At 47.2% G+C, this 22121-nt stretch overlaps 1 protein-coding gene across 1 annotated transcript in view; it reads right to left on the bottom strand.

The window, feature by feature from the left end:
* The window catches only part of CSGALNACT1 (chondroitin sulfate N-acetylgalactosaminyltransferase 1), a 318463-nt gene extending 297289 nt beyond the window's left edge, over positions 1 to 21174 (bottom strand). The window contains exon 1 of the mRNA XM_036300305.1: positions 20950 to 21174. The gene's annotated coding sequence lies outside the window, so the exon portion shown is untranslated. The remainder of the gene's footprint in view (positions 1 to 20949) is intronic.
* Positions 21175 to 22121: the final 947 nt, after the last annotated feature.

Below are 22121 nucleotides of genomic sequence, written 5' to 3'. Positions count from 1 at the left end.
ACCAAGATACATCATAATTAAAATGCCAAGAGCAAAAGATAAAGAGAGAATCTTAAAAGCAGCAAGAGAAAGACAGTCAGTTACCTACAAGGGAGTCCCCATACGACTGTCAGCTGATTTCTCAACAGAAACCATGCAGGCCAGAAGAGAGTGGCAAGAAATATTCAAAGTGATGAATAGCAAGAACCTGCAACCAAGATTACTTTATCCAGCAAAGCTATCATTCAGAATAGAAGGTCAGATAAAGAGCTTCACGGATAAGAAAAAGCTAAAGGAGTTCATCACCACCAAACCAGCATTATATGAAATGCTGAAAGGTATTCTTTAAGAAGAGGAAGAAGAAAAAGGAACTCTTACCATTTGCCACAGCATGGATGGAACTGGAGAGCAGATAAATACCACAGGATCTCACTCATTTGTGGAATATAATGAACAACATAAACTGATGAACAAGGACTGATCCAGAGATGGAGAGGCATTGATTGGACTGTCGGGCCTTGGAGGGAAGGTAGGGGAGGGGAGGGGTAAGGGGGAAAGATCAACCAAAGGACTTATATGCAAGCATATAGGCCTAACCAATGGACACGGACAACGGGGGGGTGAGGGCATGGGGTGGGGGGTAGAGGGTATCGTGGGGACAAGGACACATATGTAATATCTTAATCAATAAAAAATATATTAAAAAATAAAATAAAATAAAGCTGAAAAAAATAATAATAATTTTTAAAAATCATTCTGATGGCTCTCATGGAATATTTAGTGACCCTCAATCTACCATCACAACTCTCTTCTGCTTGGGGCATAAAAAAGGAGAAAGCTCATTCCTTGAGAAGTGCAAAGCCAAAATCGCATTAAAAGTCATCACACTCCCTTCTTGAGACTCTCAATAGCACCACTCCCATGTCCCAATGCTCCCACCAAAGGCGTATGAAGGCAGAGATGGAACAAGCTCTGGGAAATGTGGCACGTGGGCTCCGGGCACAGCTCCCAGCTGGGCTGGCTGTGGGGAGGTTTAAATGCAGTCACTAAGAGAATTTGCATAGTGGAGGACTTCCAATGAAACAGAGAAACTGATTATGCTAGCTGACTAAAAATGCTCTGCCTAGTTAAACCCGTGCTACGTGCATGCTGAAGTCGGAATGACAATGCTTGAGTAGACTGCTATTCTGGGTGGACTTCGTCCAAATAAAGAGAGGGGAGAGAGAGAGCAAAAAGTAAAATCCATACAGTGAACCCACAGGAGGGAATAAGTAGGTCACTGCTCTGAGCTGATTACTGTCTGTCCTTGTGTGCAGAGCTGAGGACCTGGGTCCACCTGGCAGCTGTCCCTCCCAGCTCCATGGAGTGGCTAGTGGAGCTGGGGCTCCAGAGTAGGAACGACAGCCCAGAGGTCACAGACCGTTCAAATGATCCCTGCTCATCCCCCTGACTGTATTCCCAGAGTAGTGTGTCCTTTAGGTCACTGGCGCTTGTCACTAACACTGAAATGATTCTTGTGTCCCATCATTCTAACAATCTTGCAAACGAGACTCCAACCGCCACTGGCCAGAACTTCCTCACTAACCCAGAAGCGTGGTTCCCAGGCCGCCTGAAACCAGATCTCATGCACCGAGCTCAGGACAACTGCATTCTTTATGCCACCAAGGTCTTTGAACAGATGTCCCTAGTAAAAGGGTGGGGGAACTCATCAAAGCATCACGGAGTACTAACCTTGACAGGGGTCCCCATTGGGAGTGTGGGAAAGTAGGACTCCCATAATAAAGGAAATGAGGAGCCCTCGCAAGATGGGTGGTTTGTGACACATGATCTTACAACCTACAGACTGAGAAATTTGAATCAGATGACAACCAAGTTGTCAGGCCATACCGCAATTCTATCTTTGGTTTTGATGTCCATATGCATTGGTAGCATACAGAAAACAAGACCGTTTCTTTAAGAAGTGTCATTTGCCAAAGCCTTTCTTGCCACCAATTCTAAATCTGTCATGTTAATAGAATTAGGTAATACTGCAATCTGGATCAATCTGGCTTTAATCACATCTCCCCTTTTTCTAGAAATTAGAGTGCAAAAAATGGCATGTTTTCAAGTAAATTAACAAAATTGGATTCCTCCCACTGTTTTTGATGGATATTAACTAACATGAGAAATCTGCACTCAAAAATACTATTTTTAATTTCCTGAAATGCAAAAGTTAAAGAGTTTTTAACTGTATTTCTACCACAAGATACACCAATTTCAGATCAATAAATATCGATTGTGGTTAACTCTATTTATCAGCTGCCATAAAACATGTACCAGAATTAGTTGCTGTACTCAAGGACAAGCTCTTGAAAACCAGAACATGAAAACAAATTCTGACTCACAGCACTTGACCTTTCACTTAGATATTAAATTTCCTCAATCATGAAATTAGAGTAAGAAGCAGCTGTATCTTCATGGGACTTCTCCCGGGCACCAGCACAATGGCCAGGCACATGGCAGGGAGCAGGGGGTCAGTGAACATATGCGAGAATAAACAAGGAAAATATCACGGTTCAAGGGTTTACAACATATACCAAAAGTAAGAAGTAGTCAGATATAGACCTTACTTTGGGCAATAGATCAAGTTGCAAAGAGTTACATATGTGGATCTTTATAAATTATGCCATTTCCAAATACACCACCTTGCTATATGAATTGCTATCTACATTACCTTGCATTACTGCACCCTGCGAAGGTAAGTTTCGTGGGTGTTATTTTAGAACTAGAGGCCCAGTCCATGAAATTTGTGCACTGGTAGGGTCCCTAACGGTTGCTGGCCAGGTACTCCCTCCCTTCCCCCTGCTGGCCCGCGCCCCCTGGTCAAACTCCCAGATGACCGCCCCCTTGAGGGGACAATTTGCATACTACGCTTTTATTATATAGGATTCCCAATTGTAAGCTGGGCCCCTTGCTATCTGGCAACAAGGTTCCATTTCCTAGCCTCTCTTAGAGCTGGGTGTGACTCTATGACCGAACTCTAGTTAATTAAACTATTGGGTGCAGTATCCAGAAAGTACCCTTTAAAAGGAGGGAGCAGACCCTTCCTCTGCCCTCCCTGTCCTCCTGCTGCCTGGAGTTTCAGCAGCTCTCTCTAACCATGAGCATGGAGACCACATTCATGGGCCGTGGGGGTGACCTTGGAGGCTTGTGCCTGATAACTGTGTAGAGCCACCATCTCACCCCTGTATTGCCCACTTCCTGAGTTATTCTATGTAAGAAAGAAATAAACTTCTATTTTGTGTTACCATTGTTCTTTCGTTCATGTGCAGGCAAACTCACCCCTCCCCAGTACAGATAATTTCACATTCTCTGGACCAGCTGATACTTAAACCCAACTCTCCGTCTCTCATGGGCACTTCTGTGGGTTCTCCCGATATGGGTGATGCATTCAAGTCCTCTGTTTGTCACTCCCACCACCACCCAATGCCTCAAATTCCCCCGACGAGTTCTGCTGCTATGCCTCTTGGGCAGAGGTCACCCAGTCCCAGGCTGGCTCTCCATCCCTGCACAGGCACATCCGGTCCCGGGGAGCACGCACAATCGCTCCAGCAAACTTACAGCTGCTCCCACTCGGCCAGGCCACCAAAACGTCTCACCTGAGTCCCAGCCAGCCCACCACGCTCCCAGCATGAGGGGACACAGAGCATGTGCTCCAGGCAGCCTCTCTCTGGGCTTGGGGTGAGGGGGCCGCACCCCCACCTCACATTTCCTCCAGGAAGAGGGTCTGATGCAGGCTCCCAGCAGAGGCTTCTCCAGATAAATCCCCTTACAAATCCTGTGTCAATGCTTCTTACACCCTCAGAGTGAGGAGGATGTCAAGAGCTGTGAACCTGGTGTTCAGCGATTTCCTTTGAAAATCCCCATTTCGGTCTTTCTCACAACTTATTTTAGTAGCTGCTATCAAGTGTATCTTGAGGTGTTAGTCAAATTTTCCAATTCAACAGCCTGCCACAAAAATAACAAATTATGTGGGAATGCACATTCGTGGTAAAACTATAAAGCAAAGCAAGGAAACCATTAACATAATATTTGGAAAAGCAGCTACCCTGGGGTGGGGGTGGGGGTGGGAGGAAGGAAGGAAATATGACCAGTAAGCACATGAGAGGGGCTTCAAAGGGAATGTTCTAGATGCTTATCTGGATAGTTATTCACTTTATTATTTATTATTATAATGGTAAAATGTACACACGTTTCATAAACGTATATTTATTCATAACTTATGAATTTAAATGTAAACAAAAGAAGAGTCGGAAGATAACATCTAAACTCCAGAGCAAAACAATTTGGAAATAAGACTGCAATCTGAGAATCAGCCTATGAACTCAATGCAAAATGGAGAGACTGGTTGCCAAAACCAGTTTGGCTTGGTGGATAGAGTGTCGGCCTGTGGACTCAAGGGTTGCAGGTTCGATTCCAGTCAAGGGCATATACCTTGGTTGTGGGCACATCCCCAGTGGGAGGTGTGCAGGAGGCAGCTGGTCGGTGTTTCTAACTCTCTATCCCTCTCCCTTCCTCTCTGTAAAAAATCAATAAAAATATATTTTTTTAAAAAAATGGAGGGACTGGTCAAGAAAAATGACTTTTTTACAAGTGGCTGAAGGGTTTCCTCAAAAGATGGGTGCTGCTCTTAGGGACGTGTGTGTGGTGGTCAGTTCTGTGGCAGAGACAAGGCCCTCAGCACCTCTAATCTGCTTCATCGTCTGGATGACAGATTAGGGGGAAACACTGCAGAGAAGACCACTGGCACCTCAGAACCGTCTGCGGTAGAAAAAGGTCTGCAAATGCTCAGCGCTGAAAAGGAGTCTTGGCCCAAACCTCCAAGGAGCTGACCCTGCTGCCAACTCCACCGTGGCTCTCCAAGGCCGTCTGAGCAGTAGGGACATTATTTATAAAGTTTTCTGAATTCTCTCGGCGTTACTTCTGCAATTGCCAAGCCAGCTTTCTGAGTATGCTCTGGGTCCTTGGAGCTTGTCGGCGGGAAAGAAGCTGCTGATTGTGTAGGTTGTATTGTTGTTACAAAGGCAATGTTAGCTTTATTATCATGAACAATGACAGCTCATATTTCCTTTGTGCTTCCCCCACTTGATCCTCACAACATTCTTAATCCTACTGAAAGCCTGCATGGGAAAGTGATAAAGAGCCACAGACTGCCGGGATTCTGACCCTGGCTCGAACCCTCAATAGCTGTATAGCCTTGAGCAATGCATTACGCAGGCTTTGGGCCTCAGTTTCCCCAGCAGGAAGATGGAAGAATGGTTATACCTACCGCATAGGGTTGTGGTGAAGATTAAATGAGTTACTATTCCTAAAGCACTGAGGCAGCAGCTGTCACGTGGTGAGTACAAGATAAATGTTTGCTATTATTCCCATTTTATTCAGAGCATTAAAGTAACCTGACTAAATTCCATAGCGAGTACATGAAAGCTAGTCTAACCCAAGTATGTTAGGCTTCAAAACCCCATGTGCTTAACCACTGTGCTATTATTAATCACCTTGACAGTTACTTGTCAGGGTAAGTTAACACCTGTGCCCTGTGGGTCCTCCTTGGCCTTAGGGCAGTGATGGCGAACCTATGACAAGCGTGTCAGAGGTGACACGCGAACTCATTTTTTTGGTTGATTTTTCTTTGTTAAATGGCATTTAAATATATAAAATAAATATCAAAAATATAAATCTTTGTTTTACTATGGTTGCAAATATCAAAAAATTTCTATATGTGACACGGCACCAGAGTTAAGTTAGGGTTTTTCAAAATGCTGACAGGCTGAGGTCCAAAGGTTCGCCATCACTGCCTCAGGGCATGTCGATTCAATGGCTTATTCAAGGCCTGATGGTGGCCATTGCAGGCCAGACTCTGGGCCTTCAACACAGAGACCCGACTCTCCCCAGCTGAGTCCTGCTCTGGCCCGGCGACAACCAACCTTACCTTGAGTAATCCCAGGACAGAGGTCTGCTATCCTGCCTGAACTCGGAGATTCTCAAGACAGGCCCCTGCCTCTGAGTTCTCATTTTCTAGCAATAGGCCAATTAGCAAATATAAAACATGAATTCTTCTGTAACCCAGATAGATTCGGATTACATCCACTGTCTTCAGCTAAATGCCACTCCACCTGTGAAGGGCCCGGGAAAGTTGATCCAAACATCACCCTCTACGAAGGGCCCACCATCCTGAAGAAAACGTGCAGGAGGAGCGGAGCCTCAGCGCCATTTCTCCTGCTAACTAACACCCTGTGGACTGGCTGAGCCACTGGGCTCTCTGAGCTTCAGCTTTCCTGCTCGAGGAGCAGAAAAATTAGACGGGATGATCTGTAAGTTCTCTCCCATTCTTTGATTTTTATATCCATGTTTTAATTCAAAGCCAACTCTCATTTTGATTTGCCCATATTCAAAAACAACTCCGAGTAAATGCTCACGCCAAGGAGATGCACTGCTGTCTGCAGTGCACACATGGAAAGCAATGCTGTTGCTATTTGCAGTTGTGAAGGGACAAAGGCTCTTTCAAAAACCCCAACGTGAGCTGCTGGGACCACCAAGAGGAAAAATCCTATTGGCCTGATAATCATATGTTACATGAAACGTATGACTTAAAAGCTTTTCTCCCTGAGAATAGCACACAATAAACTGGGCCTATTCCTAATCTGACTCATGCCAATCAATATGTGAGCAAGCGCATGCCTGTGGGTCTGTGTACGCTCATGGCAGACTACAGACTTTTTTAGAAATGTAAATAATAAATGAGAAAGTACTGTGAACACTCCAAAAAAAAGGACAACATTCATTACAGTGGTTGTCTCACAGTGATGCTAGATAACTTCTCAAAGATACTAGAGTGATTCATGATCTCATTTTTTGGCCCTGTGCAAACAAAATTATGCTGTTAAGTCATTGATGCAGATATATTTTTGAATTAGACTGCACAGACCAAGTGGAAAAGGTGAGAATGAACCACCACATGGACTTTTCAGTGATAAAGGTTTGATATCTAAAATCATTCTTTCTACCAGGAGCAGGTATAAAATGCCACTACTTACTGACTGGTTTGCACTTCTTCCCAAGCATCATTGCAACTTGCAGTTTTATCCTTTAAAGCCATTTTGAGATTCTTTAATTTAGTAAAATTAACTTCAGCAGCTATATCTACTCAGAAACCTGATTCATGAAAAAATGCAAACTATAAATAACAAATGTTTACCCTCATTTTTAAAAGGTTTCATCATCTTTGAGACCTGACCCTTCTTAATGGCCCAACAGTGCTGAACCCTTCATCAAACTTTCATGCACTGTATTTGGTACAATGGACCCTTATGGGGGGGCGGGGGGGAGACAAATGATCCAGGAGGCTGAGGTATGTTATAGGTAATGACCAGGCTATTACTCTGAATGATCATGCCAGGCTTGCATGGCACACTTTGCCTAATTAGACTTCACACAAGGGGGAGAAATGCTTTAATATTTAATAAGTATAATGGTATAATAAATGTACACAAATCAGGCCTGATAAGGAATACTGCTTATTAAAGAGAGAGACAGATGGCTACAGGAAAGGTATAGTCATTAAATGTGAAATCTCACAGGCTCCAACTGTGAACACCAGCCACGTACTTTCAAATTGCCTCTCCAACCAGACACTCCATGCATGATTTAGTCCCGTCCTCCTGCTCAGCAGGCTATAGATACACCCACACCATAGACTTAACAAAATAACTGGGTTCCCATAGATCAACTTTGCTGTTTCTCAAAGCTGTCTTTTCCTAACCACTTTGACTGCTGTCAAAATCCCAGAGAGTCAAGATGTCCAACATCTCTTGTAATCATTTCAGTTAGATAATTAGTCCTCCTGTTTATTGCCCTTCAAGAGCACTTAACGTGTTGGAAGCCTTCCTGAGTCTATTAAATCCAACGGCCTGCCACAAGATTATGAATACATAATTTGTTTACAGGTAGCTCTTAAGAAAACACAAAGTAAGAAGACAGTATTCATGAATATAGTTATAAACAGGCATGCTTCTGACCTAAAATTTATAGCACAAGAGATTTCTAAGGGTGGGTTATCTCTTCAGTTCTCCAAAGTCAGAATGACACTCAAATGCAAGGATCCTGGAAGGCAATCTGCATATTCGTGAACAGCTTCTTACTGACCCTGTTGATTATTAAGTTGCTGCATTCATTCACTCCACACATAGCTTTTGAGAACCTACTGTGCCTACGCACTGTGCTCTACTCCGTGGAATGCATCAAAAAAAATTGTAAACTAAGGTCCCTATGCTACAGGAGTCCACAGTCTTGTCCAAGCATGACATAAAAGCAACTACAATGTCCATCGCCATGTAAGGCTTGGTTACATCTGGTGCCCATGGAGGTACCAGGCAGTCTTGGGAGTAGAAGCTTTAATGGCAAACAGACCTATTTTGAAATGCTGGCTCTACCTGCCATAGTGAAGGCACTCCGTCTATCTGAATGTCACTTCTTCACATTGTTTGTGTATGGGTTTTTAAAAAATATTCCACAAGTAAAGTGCTTCAATTAGTGCATAGCACATGGCAGATTTCTTCCTAACTTTCTGCCATTTCTGTATTCCCAGGAGAAAAATGAGCCTCATTTTCATTGAAAAACTACCTATTCAACCACTGACACGGCTGCAATGATAACCATATCCAGATAATGATACCCAGATAAGATGTAGATCTTACCTCTCCTTCGGCACAAACAATCCCATCTGTGACTTGTGTCCCTAACCAAACTCCTCCAGAACTATTCTTACCAAGTGTTCCCAGAAAGATCGTGGATCTGAAGTGCAGAGAACAAAGGATTTCACGTTTTCATTTACTAGCTGGATGTTTACAGATGAAACTGAGATCGTTCAGAGTCGATTTGATTCATGAAGCTTATCGCCATCGTTTCCACTCTGATGTTATAAAATCAACAGGAAATAAAAACCAATCCCCCCGTGGCTTTGAAGTAGGTACCGAAAGCTTCCATCCCCAGGGAAGAAGTTCCACATGTCATTAAGACATAACTTGATAATATATTCCCTACTTTGTACTTCATTCTTCTGTGAGCTCCTTGAGATCAGAAACTCCATCTTCCCATCTATGTACCTCTAGCCCTGAGCAAAATGCTAGGCACATGGTAGGAGCTTCGTAAGCACATTCTCAACGGATTCTGAGAGCAGACAGTTGCATAGGTGGCATCATTGCAGGGGAACCTGAAATAGCCTTCCAGGGGCTATGGTACCTAAGGATGTTGCGTGGCCCATCAAGAGCAGCATGAAACAAAAGGGACTGGGGTTCTGTTCCTAACAATGGCATTGCACTAAGTAGCTGGGTCATCTTTCTTAAGTCACTTCACCTCTCTGGGGTTCTTTCCGTTCATTTGCAAAATATGAAGATAACTGAAGTGATCTCAAACATGCTCTTATTTCTGCAAAAGACTAATGCTAGACCAAATGATCTCAAAGATATTATCTCTGTTGATGTAATCTTGCTGACCAATGGTCCTCCCATTACTTCAACAAGTCACTGTCAAGACTATTAAATAAGGCCTACAAATCCTACAGAACCGACGTGTCCCTGTCAAATGCACAATTTTGCCATTTCAAAGATTTCTAATTTATGTAGGTAAAATAAGCGAACCTGGCCAGCTTTATTCAAAGCTTCTCCATTCATTCTCTGACCCTCATTCCTCAGAGATTAACAGCAGCAGTAATGCTTGTCTATTTCACACCTGCATGACATTTGCCCCTTCCCCTCAAATCATCAAACAGTCACTTGTGGAGACCTGGAAAGGGGGTTAAAGGAGCTGGTGCCCCCCTGGCGCCTTCACCTCAGGCTGGACCATCACAAGCAGAATAAGCACCTCCCCAGGCTTTCAGGCAAAGGACCGACTCCCACCTCCCACCTGCCCCTCCCTGGTGAAAAGTTCTAACACCTTCTGGTCATGTGGTGGTCACCAATAAAATTCACCATTTTGTGAGGACGGGAAAGAAATTGCAGTCCGGTCATCATTGAGCAGATCTTTTCTACAGTTGGTTTCTGAGGCCACTGTCTTGAATGGAAGAGGCTATAATTCCTGCATCTCCTCCTATCTCATTTCCATCAGAACATGAACATGAAGTCACCCTTTCTGCATAAAGGGTCTCAGGAGGTGTTCTCATGGTCTCTGTTATCCACACTAATAACAGTCCCGATGCATTCTGGTCCAGGCTCATTCTCCGAGGAAGACAAAAAGGTAATTCCAGTAAAGCTGGATAGATTCTCTTGAGTATCCAAGAGTATTCATGGAAAAAAGTCCTCAGGATTTTTAATTACTTAAGTGAATAAAACACTCTCTATAAAGAAAAACCATTTTTGAGACAACCCAAGATGTGTCAGATCCAACAAAGTAACGAGTTTTATGCTCAGAATCTCGCTTCAGCCACCATTTGGACTGATGAATCTATTCGCAGTCCATAAATTTCATTTCTTTGCATTCGAATGGCCCTTGAGTCTAAATGATTAAATTCCTACTTTGAGGATGAAGAACTTGCTTAAGGCCACAGAGTGAGTCAGCTTTGGAATCCCCTCTCTACCCACCTAGTCTCCCTCTATAGCAATTTGTCTATACCTCCATCTGGAGGAGAGATTAAAATTTTAAAATCCTCACACTCAGCTCTCTCCTGTTATTCGGGCCCAGAAATCTATGGGACCCAGAAATCTAAGGGCCATGAGTTTAGAGAACATCATTTCAATAGCAGCCAGAGCTTGCAAGTCATAGGTACATCCAAAGCAACATCCGCCTAAAAGACAGGTCTCCTCCCTTGGTCCCCATTATGTAGCCACAAACGTACTTAAGTAAATCCTACTTCTATACAAATAAGATATCCAAGAGAATCTTGGGTATTTTGAGTTACTTATGTCTATGGAAGCCCAAGAAGAAATACTTATTTCCTCTCCATCTGTATACAGAGTGGATGAGAAATTAAAAAAAAAAAAAAGAAAAGAAAAAAGAGCTACTATCCTTGGGATAGCTAATTAGAGCAGCCAGGCACATCAGGAATTCATTCTTTAATATCAAATCCACTCACTATCTCACTCCCCTCAGTCTAAGGCAGTCAGCTACAGAAGGTACCAGGAGTGGTTTTCTGGGATTCGTTTCTACACTGAAGGGCCTTATCAGAGTGGCATGTACACAGTGGGTGTTAAGACCCATCTGATTATAAGCATCTGGAATTTAAGACATTAGAAAGCTATCCAGGGGTAGAATGAGAAGACTCAAGGTCCAGAGCAAACACGGGCTGCTCCTCCTAGTTTTCCCAACACGCTGGGTCCTCTTCCAGGCTTCCTTCCTGGGCGCCTCCGTCACAACACCAGCTGGCATGTATCGAGTACTGACCAGTGCTAAGCAGTTTATGTACATTATCTAAATCCATCTGCAAGCCACCCAATACGATAGGTCCTATTACCCTCATTTTACAGATGAGAAAACTGGGATCTCAACAACGAGGTAACTTGCCCGAGATCACAGTTAAAGATTGAAGTTGTGAAGCTGGTGAACTGACGCGAACTCCCACGCCCACTCACCAGGCACTGCTTCCCCACCCGATTCCTCGTGTCCCCTGTTTTCCCACTCAGCGGGCTCAGCATACATTCATTCTGCTCATCTCCATATCAACTAACCTGAACTTCATTTCAAGGGCTAGTCCTCTTCCTACAAAGCTATCCTTGTGTTGTTTGCTTGCTCGTTTCTTTTTAATACACTCTATTAAGCCTATAAAATGAGCTGTTGAAAATTACAGTAACTTGCTTTAAACTGTTCCTGATTCAAGGCTGTTTTTAAATTTTTTACATTTTTTTTTTAAAAAACCCTGAATCAAGCTTCTCTTGCACCTGGGCAGGTTCTGTTTGCTTACTCACAGAAGGGCTGGTTTGTGCCTATGTGCTGAGGCATAATAAACAATGAGTCAAGGTCTCCTGCTCCCCGGCTGAGGGAGACAGTCCTGAACTGTAATGGTTCTGTAAAACCCGCATTCCCTCCCTACCACCCACAGCATCTACCCTGGACACCAAACAAGGTGGCTCATTATCATAAAACCACTAGGAACATCTCTCTAAAAACATTCTCTGATCTCACAACCCAGCCCACTCTACAGAAATGCCAGCAGGGCCCCATGCAGGGGGCCCCTTGAACCTGGCTCTCTGCCTTACTGTGAAACAGATCTGGGTGTATTTAACCAAATCTCCAACTGAAAAGAAGTTAAAAAGGCCTATTTTCCTGATACGGGTTAAGCCTTGAAGACCCAGAGTCAGAACTGGCAACAACCAATGATCATTGTGACTTGGCTCCTTGCTGAGGATGCACTGCTTTGGGGAACACCCCGCCACAGGAGACCAGGAGCTAGAAGCACAAAGCAGGCACCAAAAGGGGCTGCGGGGTGGGGGGGGGGGGGGGTGCTGCAGACCTCTTCCTAACTTTCAGCAAAGCCCACTCTGCCTCAGGCTGCACATCTGAGCCACCTGACCTCACCCCATGCCCTTCAAGAACAAGCTGCTGATAGTCTCACCTTGCTCTCCACCTAGATCCCAAACCCTTTCCATTTCACCCACCTTAACCTTTGTTCCTGGCTCATTCCAATTTCCATGAGACCTGAGTTCTTGGCTACTCCCCCAAAAAAGCCTCACCTTCACCCTTTAGACCCAAACCTTATTCTTCACCGCAGGCACCTGTCCTGGGCTGCCAGATGCCATGGCCTCCTGGAATTCCTCTGCTCCTGGCCAGCCTGGGTGCCAGCCTGGGGACCCATCACACTGGCGCGAGCTCACATGTCACCCAGCACCAGGTCTATCACAGCCCCAAGAGGGAGAATTAGAAAGTAATGTTTTCAATGAATTCATCACAGTCTACCTTGGATTTTATATATCTTTAGCTCTATCACCCCCATAAGTGTGAGAGGGGTGGGGAGGGGAGAGGTTGGGGAACAGGTGAGAAAAGACAGATAAGGAAGAACAGGGCCGGAACCCAACCGCTCACCTCTCAATATGGCACTGAACGCTGCCCGCTCAGTCTGGCCTCCTGCTTCCCCTGGGTTCGCTACACACGTGACCCCCGCCCCCTCCGGAGTCCCCTCTTCTGGCCCAGCTCTGACCCGTGCATATGCCAACACTGGGTGGGGGTAGGGGGGAACGTCCTGATCTGCTGAAGCGCACAACGGGGTGTTGCAGAAAAGGCCCAGACCTCACCTCAGGCCTCAGAGGCGCCCCCAGTGCCTGGAGTCTAGGGGTCCTGTCCCAGCTCACAGGCCATGCGGGTCAAGTTCGATGCGTGGGGCCCAGGCGTGCCCAGTGGCCATTCTGGAGGCTGGGAGACGTGGAGGGCAGCCGGGCAAAGTCTGTGGTTTGGAGTCATAGCAGGAGATTTTAACACCCCATTGCCATCAGTGGATAGAACTTCCAGACATAAACTCAACAAGGAACCAGCAGCCTTAAATAACGCACTAGATCAGATGGACTTAATTGATATCTACAGAGCATTCCACCCCAAAGCAGGAGAATATACATTCTTTTCAAGTGCACACGGAACATTTTCTAGGATAGACCACATGTTAGAACATAAAACAAGTCTCGATAAATTTTAAAAGTTTGAGGAGGGAAAAAAGGTCTGCCGTTGGGTGGGGTGTAGGGGTCAGGCAGCCCAGCAGAGGGCAACAGAGGAAGGTGCTGGGCCCCCTCTTGGCAGCTGGAAACTAAAGTGCCCCCAATCAGCAGCTCGCTGGTGCGCAGGGGCATGAAGCCTGTGTCAGCTGTGAATGGAGGACAAGCCCAGTCTTCTCTGCACACCTGAGGCTCACCTGACACTCAGGGTCCAGCTGCTGCCAGTTAGAGGGAAGGGGGTTCCAGAGCTGCTGGCCAGCCGTGTCATCAGCAAATACGTAGCTTCACCTTTGGACAAAAAGCCTCTCCCTGAAGCAGATCCCAGGGAGGTGGGGGAAGTCCTGGGGCTTTACATCACTGATATTTTATTTCCACACTAGAAAGTGAACGGAGATGGGGCAGAGGCCTTGGTTGCAACTGTGGAAGAACCTGCCTCTCCAATCCAGCTTCTGGCCTTGCATTTGCTGCCCCCCTCACTCTCCCCTCAGGCCTCAGTCCCCTCCAAAGACCCCCCACCACCACCACCTCCACCTCTGCCCCGCCTCTGCACTCATTCTCTCCCCCTCCAGCCAAGAACTTCTTTGCAGATCAGAAAAGGAAACAAACTTCTCTCAGTTGTGGCCACTAAGAACTGTCTTGTATCCCATGCCTTGCACCTGGGGCTGCTCAGAACAGGACAGTCATGTGTATGACTCCCCCTGAATGGGGACAAGTGGCAGATTCTGGGTGAAGTGCAGCGAGAGGCTCTCTGAAAGATTTCAGGTGGGAAGTACTCTCCTTTTCCTGGTTCCCCCTCCATGAGCATGCTTCCTGCAGGAGGAGGTGACCTCAGAGAAATGAGTGGGTAGGGATTAAGCTGAGTTCCCTATACACCTCATTCTGTTCTTACAACAGCCGTAAGGTATTACTATCCCCACTGTGTGCACAAGGAAACTAAGCCTCAAGATGTTCAATGATGGGGCCAGGACTCTCAGTCAGTAAGTGGTAGAGTTGGGATTTAACCCCAGGATTGCCCAGCTCCAAAGGCACAAATGCTGGCCTATCTACTGCAGTCTTGCACATGTCTGCAATGTCTGGAGAGCCTAGCAGAGTGCCTTAAAATATGGAGTGAAAAATAAATACAGGGTGGGGCAAAAGCACATTTCCAGTTGTGAGTACCCCAAATACAGAGTATGTTCTTACATTATTATTGTACTAGAGGCCCAGTGCACAAAATTTGGGCACTGGTAGGGTCCCTAGAGGCTGCCGGCCACCAGCCAGGGCCTCCCTCCCTTCCCCCAGCCACCTGCCAACAGGGCTTCCCTCCTTTCCTTCGCTGGCCCCGACCCCTGGTCGAACTCCCGGAAGAACTCCCAGTTGAGGGGACAATTTGCTTTTATTATATAGGATTATTTTCCATACAAACAACTGTAAACCTTCTTTTGCCCCATTCTGTATTTGTTAAATGAATGCATGAATGGTTGATTCCAGCCTTCATACCTTAATATTCTGAAACCCACACACCTGATTTTACTCATATATTCTGCTTATAACATGCCTGCAATGTGCCTTGATAAGAAGTTAAATGTTGTATGGAAATAAGTTGTACTACGTTGTATGGTATTTTGAGCTACTAGAAAAAGCTACATATAAAAATCTATAAATAAAAAGTGCTGAAGCAGACCCACTGATGAAAATCCATTTGTCATCTTGCACCATCATGTCCAGAAATGGATACAAATATAATATTCTAAGGAAAATCGATGTTTTCACGTTTTTGTTAACCCTCAACTCTACAGCAGACTCTAGGCCAGGGGTCCTCAAACTACGACCCGCGGGCCACATGCAAATACAAATATTGCATTTGTTCCCATTTTGTTTTTTTACTTCAAAATAAGATATGTGCAGTGTGCATAGGAATTTGTTCATAGTTTTTTTTTAAACTATAGTCCGGCCCTCCAACGGTCTGAGGGACAGTGAACTGGCCCCGTCTTTAAAAAGTTTGAGGACCCCTGCTCTAGGCTGCCAATTCAATGAGTATTTGTGCTGAAAAACAGCACAGAGGTCCTGGATCCAGGCAGACAGGGACTCAAAGCCCAGGTCCACCACGTAGGAGCTGACCTTGGCAAGCAACTTACCTCTCTAAACCTTGGTTCCCTCCTCTGGGACGTGCAGATAATAGCAGTGCCGCTTCTTAAACTGACTGCGGATTAAATGAATAGCTCCGGCCCCCGCTCAGCGGGCCCGCTGCGTGGTGTTAAGTGCTCCGTAGGTGTTAGCCATTTTTATCACGTGAAGAGAACCGGGATGCAAGTGCAAGGAGAAACCCGAAATGAATCGCTTGCTTTTGCAAACGTTACTATAAGCACTAAGTTCACCTAGATCCTCTGTTCTAGATTACTGTGATTATTAGAAAGATCTACCCTGAAAGCAATGCCACCAATAACAATGACAATAACCAGCAGTAACATATTTCTCATTGACTCTGTGCCAAGCACTTTCCTAACCACTTTCACAGGCAAGTTGTGCAGATGTCTGGTGCCACACAAGAGTGCCCAGCGGGAGGGGAGCGGGGCTTAAGTCCAGGCCACTCTCTGCTCACCACACCATACGTCCTGACCCAGACAGTCCACCACCAGGGGCAATGTGTGGGCTAGCAGCAGCCTTGTCTGCGTGTTACCTGCTGCATTAACTTTAGCAAGTTTCTAACCAATGGGAGACAGAAGTAGAAAGTCACTTTTGAGAGAACCCAGGACCTAAGTGGAAGAACATCGTTTTAGTAGAGTCACGCGCCCCTTAACAACGGGGAGACGGTCTGAGAAGTTTTCATTGGGAGATGTTTGTCCTGCAAACATCACACAAACCTAGGTGGATCGCCTACTACTACCGGGAGCGGGCCTAAGCCATAGTCTGGCTGTGGTGGCTCAGAGCACGCCCCCCTGGGCGGGTCCATGGGTCCGCTGGGGGCCTTGCTCCCAGGCAGGTGGCGCAGCGTGCCTGCCCCCGAACCCCCGGAGGGAGTGGCCTCGGAGGTGGGCAGCACTGGGGCTGGGGGCGGGCTCTGAGCTGCACCGTGGCCATTTGGAGCCCACCCCCAGCCCTGGTGTGTGGTGCGTGTCCGCTGAGGCTGGGGGTTGCTCTGAGCTGGTCGTGATGTCCTGGCCTAATTTGCATATTTCTCTCTTATTATATAGGATGAGACCACCATCATATATTTGGTCTGTTGTTGATCAAAACATTGCTATGTGTCACGTGACTGTAATTTCATTAACAGAGTGGATGAGTATACCCCCAAATCACCAGTGAACACCACCTATTACTAAGCTACTACAGTGTATACCTAAGTGTCTTGGGACCCCAAAAATAGGCAGGGAACCCAGTGTTCAGTATAAATAGGCAATTCCCGTCTACCCTGCTTCCTGCTTCCCTTTTCCTCCATTAACTCAAAGGTCCCTGTGTGCAAAAATGAAACAAAGTACCAGACATGACCCCGGATAACCAGAGGTTATGTTTCGCATTATCTAAAAACAACAACAAAAATTACCTGTGAGGCAACGTCGTATTTCACTAAGTGAGAAGTTCAACATTTCATTGCAAATTCTAGTGAACACCCGTCCAAGAGGCACCTCCCAAGTACAGGTTCCTAAAAATGACTCCCGTGTATAAAGACTCGTTCATTTCCAACCACCTAGCACATCCATAATCTTGGTCAGCTCAAGGGCTCTTGTCCAAACTGAAACGCCTTGTTCTGCATACAGCTTTATACATTTTGGCTTAGACTCAGCTTCATTCTGGGAAGAAGAGAGAAGCAGGGAGGCGCCATTGCCTTCACTAGCCAGAGGTTTGAGGGTGAAAGCAATATTCTTCCCGTTCTACAGAAGCATTACTTTGTGCAAACGGGATCTGTGTCACTTTTAATATGCTCAGAATCCTGAAAATAATCCAAAAACATTAGCTTAATCAGAGGGAAGTGATAATAAAAATGATCTGGGACCTTCACACACACGTTATTTCTCTTACCTGGTTCCCTAAAGCATACTGGTCTGGACCGGGATGGAAAAACAGCAAAAATCAGATCGCCTTGTTTTACAAGAACCTATCATGTGAAAATCAGAACTGGAAGCCTGATAACCCTCTGAACTCAGAGGCGTTCGGCTAAGAGAAGAAACCTCTTGATAAGAGTCTGGGCCTGCCACGTGCTGAACTCTTCTCGGACTGTTAAGTTTACGTTAGAGATGAATGGTGCTCAGTTTGCCGCTGTAACTAAATTTCACTGAAAATAGAGTATTCCCTTACTCACTGGCAAACAATACGGCAGTATTTTCGGTAGTAATGTTCGCTTGCCTACACTGTTAGTACTTTTCCTACCAAATAGCCAGTTGTAGCTGATAAATAAAAGCACCAACACACCTTAAAGCTGTTCCATGGTCTCAAGCTTAACTTCATTCAACTCAGACTTTAGAAATAAGAGGTTTTATTTCAAAAACTCACAGAAGAAACATGCTTCTCAATGACGCATCTTGGAATATAATAAAACATCTTTTTTAAAGGTAGAGTTTAATGTGGTCCCCTCATAAAAAATAAAATGCTCCAGGAACTTCCACTGACCAGATAAGATTCCTTTTTACCTACAACGAAGCTCTATTATTGTTGTTGCTAGGAAATAAAGCCATTTTAAAAGATTAAAATAAGCTCCACCAAAGACATTCCCACCCCCCCCCCAAAAAAAAAACCTTGAAAATATTATATCAAAATCCTATATTTGATTTTTAGAAAGTATTTTTAAATCATGTATTTGAATATAAGGGTGTGCAAAGTAAAAAGCCCAATTCTCCAATCTCCTTTAAGCCTTTACATCTAAAGTTATTCCAAAGGGCACCGAATCTGTCATTTAAGACTGCTTTCATTTCGTTTTAGGCCTTTGGTAATGCTTTTCACACAAGGTTGCTCTTTTCTAATAAAGTATTCCATGTCAAGAAGCCAAGAAGTTAAAGTCCTTTGCTACCTCACAGAACAGAATAATGGCCATAACTGCCAGCCTGGGGTGATACACGAGGCAGAGGAGGCCCCTAGTGGTGAAGCCACCGCTGCAGCCTGGCCTTATCCGTTTTACAAGACTGCTTCATCACAGGGCAAAATCAATAGGTAATAAAGTCTACCTGAGCTTTGCTTCTCTAATAACCTCTATTAGCCCTAAAATATAGTAGGGCTATCATTTAGAATCCCAAGGTCCTTTCATCCAGAATAAAAATAAAAATAAAAAAAATAAAAAGCTGTGACCTGCAGAATAACTCCATTACATTCTATATTTCAAGTCAACAAATATTTATTAAGCCCTGCCGCCCTGCCAGGCACTGAGCTGGGCAAGGAGATGGGGTAAACAGGAGCGAGGAGCACCCTCACAGAGCGTCCTAGTATTTCTGTTTCGGTGTAATAACATCACATTAGGGACAGAGCGAGGACAATATGAAGCCTGGGAAGTCCGATTCCTCATCCTATGACCCCGTGACGGAGTCTCACCAGCAGTAAAAACCTGAAGGATCCCCCACACCAACCTCAGAGTGTCAGCTCCTCATTGTCAAACACCTATAGAGGGCAGCATCTGAGGTTTTCCAACAAATGGAAATTGAATGGATGAATGAAAAGTAAGATTGCAAAGAAAAAGGAATTTTTAATTAAAAAAAAAAAAAGTTGAAATAGGCCAGAATTGGGGCTTCGGAAAAGTAGAGGAAGACAAAAGGCAAGAGGCGGCATTGACGTAGCTCTTACTGTGCTCCGCACACTGGGCTAAGTTCCTAGTGTTCTTTCATTCTGCACAGATCTCCATACGGGGAGGAATAGTGCTGGCACTTCACCACGGAGGAAACAAGGCTGGGAGAGGGTAAGTGACTCGCCCTTGGTCATGCAGCTAATAGATGGCAGCGGCCACTTGCACTCAGGGATCTGGGATGGCAAGGCAAACGCTCGCTTCAGTGCATCCAAATGTCTGGCACTTTGCTTTGAACCCCAGCAATCCAGTTTGCAAGCAGACGTGTGAGATTTGGACGCAGGGATGAACAATACTGCGTGATTTGGGGCACATATCGCATGGTAGTTCAATACAGAGAAAGTATGAAATAGGCCCTGGGCTCCTACAACCAGGATGGCCCTTCCCTTACTTTCCAGGGACTGCCGTTCTGCGGGTGCACAACCCACAATCCCATTGCCTAGTCTGCACTGATTCGCTTTCGGGTCCCTTGTTGTGAGGAAGGCTTTCATGTTTGCTTTATGCTTCTAATTCCAATTGGGAGACTTTTCTCCTTCCAATTAGCAACATGACAACACTGCACAGGACTTACTAAGGTTCGTTGCTACAAGTAACAGGATTGATAATGATGACTTTCTTGTACGAACACTGTTAGCAAAATCCAAGAAGTCTGGTAGAATTACACTTAAATGTCTAGTAAAAAAGAGGTTATTTTTATCATCTAGACCCATCCAATGACATTTACGTAAAAATACTCTGAGGCTCTGAAATCAGAACAAACGTGGAGTTTGCGAAATAACCGTTCTCTCGCTTATTAGTGTTCACTGCTCGAGCATGCACAGTCCTGTTAAGATCTTTTCCTCTCCCATCACTCTTCCCTTGCTCATCGATGAAAAGATAACTTCGAAATCACTGACGGTGGTGCAGGTGCAGGAAGTGTCGTGGAAACAACAACTTTGCCTTCTGTTTGCACAGCTTCCCTCCTCCTTCCCGCCCTGCAAACCCGGGTACCCCCAACCCACGCCCTGCAACAGCTTCCAGCGGCTGACCTCACAGCAACACTTCCTCGGGGCACCCTCGGTCGCGGAGACTGGGTCCGGGTCCTGGGCCAGCGCGCGCTGCCCACCCGCCACCCGCACGCCCCCTCCACCCTCTCCATCGCAGCAGAAACAGCACCCCATGCCCGCCGAGCAGCCCCGCGGGCACGTGCCAAGGCTACTTTTTCGTGGGTGGAGGAGAGAGTCATCAAGCAGCGAAAGGCCACCAGCAAGGCTGGTGACGCCAAGTGACCCTCGGCGGGCCACAGCCCGGCCCCGCCCCGGGAGCCTCCCTCGCGCATCGCCGCCCGGCCCCGAAGGCGTAGCGCCCTCCCCGGCGAGCCGCCCGAGCCCGGGGCGCCGAGTCCCCTCCGCCGGCCTGAGCCCGCAGCCCGGCGGGCAGGACGGCGGGAGGCCGGGCGCCGCGCCACCCTCCGGGCTGCACAGCCTCCCCGAGGTCGCGGGCGGAGAGCGCCAGGCCGCCGCCCCACCGCCCCCACGCGTGCCACACCCGGCCGGCCGGGGAGCGGACCCCACTCACCGAGGCTCCCCGCGCTGCCCCGCCGCTCCTGCTGCTCCCGCGCCGCCAACTTTCCCTCCTGCGCCGCCGCCGCGGGCTCGGCTCCACCTCCCGCTCCGGCTGCCGCGGAGCCTCCGGGGACCCGGGGGGCGGGGAGCGGCGGCGGCGGGCGGGCTGAACCGCGGCCGAGCCCCAGCGCTCGCGCCGGGAGAGGCCACGGGGCTGCGCCCACCCGCTCCCCCAGCGCCCGGCTGCGGTGCGTCCCTCTGCCCGGTCGGAGCGGGGCGCCCGGCGGAGTCTGTCCGCCCTCTGACGGCGGCGCGGAGCCCGGGGTCCCCTGCAGGTGGGCGGCTTTGCACGTGACTGCTTACTGAGATCCCGAAAAGTTGGGGACGCGGCTAAGACACCGGTGCGCGGCCATCGGCCCAGGAGAGGGGGCCCAGGGTCTATTCCACTAGTAGGTGGTCCTTCCTCTTTCGGGACCGAGTTCCCCCGGCTCCCCGCCCCCCTCCCCTCTCCAGCCCGTTTCCTAAACCGCACTGGGCTGCCCTGCCCTCGCCTCCACGGACCCACTTACTCACGGAAACTTTGCACATTGTACCTTGGAGAACGGATTCTGTAGTCAGTCACAACGCCTTCCCTGCAGAGCTTTTATTTACAGGGAAGGTCAGAACCCGTCGCCCTAAGACCCATCGCCGTGGGGAAGTGATGTCTGCAGGGATCCTGGACGGCCACTGGGAGGCCCAGGAGAGGAAACGGGGGAAGGATGGAAAACTAGCAAGTGGGGTGTTGAGTAATAAAAGCCACCCACAGGCACAGGCTCAGGCTCAGGCACAGGTACAGGCTCAGGCTCAGGCACAGGCACAGGCTCAGGCACAGGCACAGGCTCAGTCAGGCTCAGGCACAGGCTCAGTCAGGCTCAGGCACAGGCACAGGCACAGGCACAGGCACAGGCTCAGGCTCAGGCACAGGCACAGGCTCAGGCTCAGGCACAGGCACAGGCACAGGCTCAGTCAGGCTCAGGCACAGGCGCAGGTGCAGGCACAGGCACAGGCACAGGCACAGGCTCAGTCAGGCTCAGGCACAGGCGCAGGCGCAGGCACAGGCACAGGCACAGGCTCAGGCTCAGGCACAGGCACAGGAACAGGCACAGGCTCAGGCTCAGGCTCAGGCACAGGCACAGGCTCAGTCAG

This window comes from Myotis myotis, unplaced genomic scaffold, assembly GCF_014108235.1.
Source record: "Myotis myotis isolate mMyoMyo1 unplaced genomic scaffold, mMyoMyo1.p scaffold_m19_p_3, whole genome shotgun sequence".
Classification (NCBI taxonomy): domain Eukaryota; kingdom Metazoa; phylum Chordata; class Mammalia; order Chiroptera; family Vespertilionidae; genus Myotis; species Myotis myotis.
The sequence above is the reverse complement of the archived record's forward strand: the minus strand, read 5'-3'. Positions and strand labels throughout refer to the sequence as shown.